Raw genomic sequence first — 2,431 nt, 5'->3', positions numbered from 1 at the left:
TTGTTTTTTAAATTTCTTCCGATACTAAAAATTTTTTTGTATTCTGACATTATTTGTAAGTGGAGTAGAACTAACTGCTTTAATTAATTGTGTTTTAGTTATCATATCTTATATTTATAATTTTTCAGACTCAATTGAAACAAGTTGACTCATCATCTGTGTGGCTAGCTGTTTCTGAAGATTGTATAACATTATTAGATTTCACTACAATGGTAAGCAGTAAAACAGTCAATTGTCTTATCGAGTGCTTAGAAATAAATAGGGTTATTTGTACCCTACAAAAGACAAAATATGGTAGTGAAACTATTTTATATCTAGCTTGTTTTCGGGAGAAATAAAGAACTCAAACTAATTAAAAGTTGTAACGTATATACAAGAATGTTAAAAAATAACATAATAAGTCTTGCAAATCAGACATTTATTTTCTGAAAAAACAAACAAGAAATGAAGCAGCTTTACTTTTAGTTATTTCTCCTTTCTGGGATGAAAACGGCCCTGAATAAAGTACCTGGATCCTGAAATTGCTCTATTCAAATTAAGACTATTATTAGAATAAATTCATAAGAAAAATGAGAACTGTTTAAAAAATTTCCATAAGCTTTTTAATATAAATGATGATGTATGAGTCAATTATACATTTAAACTTAAGTATTTATTGAAAGATCCTAAAATAATATAATGACAATTTAATGATTTTTAAGCATTTAATAATTCAACTTAAAAAAGAAATTTAAATTCTGTTAATGTGATGCATTAAAAGTTTCTTGGTATTGTGTATATGTCTTAAATATGGGTAAAGTAACTGCTATTTTTGATAAAAAAAATAAATAAATTTTATAATTTATTTGTGGTCTAAATGTTTTTTTTTAATTTCTTTCTCTCATTCAGCAACCCATAGTTCGCTATCCTTATGGCGTAGTTGTTACCTTCGGTGGATGTAAAGAGGATTTTATGCTGGTCGTGTGCCAGACAACAGTTGACCAAAAAACGTCAGGAGAAGGTATTCAGGTGACTGAGCGCCTCCTCTTCTCCATGCCTAAACCAAAGGTAAACTTATGGTTCTTTTAAGAAGTTATATATCAGCTTGTAAAACAAAGTTTCCCGCGACAGCTAATATTGTTTGTGCATATAGTTCGCGTTGGGCTTGTTCTTGTTGGAATTAACTTGACTGATTAGTCAGATGTTCTCTTTTATTACGCTTTTTCCTAACTCACCATAAGGTAAAATTAAAGTTAAAAGTTATGTCATCTTTCTATAGGAATAACATACCCTTTGTATAACTTATTGAAGGAGAAGGATGTATACAACTAAACTTGTTACTGTTTTTTCATTATCCAGGATGTCCAGGGTATTACGAATCGATTCATGACGCAACTGTATTATGTATTTATACCTAGGATGTTGTGATATCATGGCTAGTGTTCATATTATTGTTTATTACGACAAGGTTCGGTGAGCTGGCTCGTTTAATTTTTCAAGATGTTGTAAAGTTTCCTGGAAAACTTTGTGCATCGGCTTGCTTTTCTTCCTCACAGTCATTTGTAAATAGTTATTTTTGTACTGAGTACAAAATAAATGATTGTTGAAACTGCAAGCAGGTCTTCTTATTGCTTCTTCGTCACTGTTCTTAAATAACTTTGCATCCAGCCTAAGAGTGCTCATATTTTGTGACAGTTTTGGCATTTAGAAAGAATGACTTGCCTAAGGTCACTGTGTTGTGAAATATGTTAAAATAATAATAATAATAAGTACAGGGTTTTCTTTCTTTCGTATTATAAATCAGTTTTGACTTTATAAATGTTCTATTTATCATAATGTATGTTATGCTATGTTCTGTTTATCCTCTAAATTTAATATTTTCTTATTTTAAAAAAAAATTTAAAACCTAAAGAAATTCATGTCAGGATAACATGTTTAATACAGGGTTGCCACAGGCGACTAAAATGCAACTGTTTTCAGCATGAGACGACTATGGCAACTTTTTATGCCTGAAAAGGCTGAAAAAGCAGGAGACTTTTCCATACTCCTAGCGATGTTTTTTTAGCATAAATTTGGTTGAAAACCTGGGATCTCTGAGCACACTGAATTTCTTTCCTTAAAAAATAATTTTAAAAATTTTGAATTTGACTAACGTTTATGTAAAAATTATCGTATTTGCAACCAACTTGACTAAATGAATCATGGTACATGACAGTTAAGTCATTTCATAAAATTTTAGTCTCATTTTGCTGAATTTTGTTTAGGCAACTATTTTCATAGTTTTCGGCAACTTTTTTCGTGCTCTAGGCTACTAAAAGCAACTATTTTGTTCATTTTTTTCTGTGGCAACCCTGTTTAATATTATTTTATGATGACTCTTAATATGCTTAATTTTATCATTTGTATTTTGCTTCAAAGTATAAAATGCAATATAAAAAGCATTTTAATATAC

At 29.6% G+C, this 2,431-nt stretch overlaps 1 long non-coding RNA gene across 1 annotated transcript; it reads left to right on the top strand.

Moving 5' to 3' along the window:
* The first annotated feature begins 91 nt into the window (after positions 1 to 91).
* On the top strand, positions 92 to 1,476 carry LOC122273411 (uncharacterized). The gene is made up of 3 exons (XR_011635994.1): positions 92 to 212; positions 889 to 1,047; positions 1,339 to 1,476. It is a non-coding gene; the product is annotated as an uncharacterized lncRNA (long non-coding RNA).
* Positions 1,477 to 2,431: the final 955 nt, after the last annotated feature.

The sequence above is a fragment of the Parasteatoda tepidariorum genome, unplaced genomic scaffold (genome assembly GCF_043381705.1).
Source record: "Parasteatoda tepidariorum isolate YZ-2023 unplaced genomic scaffold, CAS_Ptep_4.0 HiC_scaffold_4169, whole genome shotgun sequence".
NCBI lineage: Eukaryota > Metazoa > Arthropoda > Arachnida > Araneae > Theridiidae > Parasteatoda > Parasteatoda tepidariorum.
The sequence above is the reverse complement of the archived record's forward strand: the minus strand, read 5'-3'. Positions and strand labels throughout refer to the sequence as shown.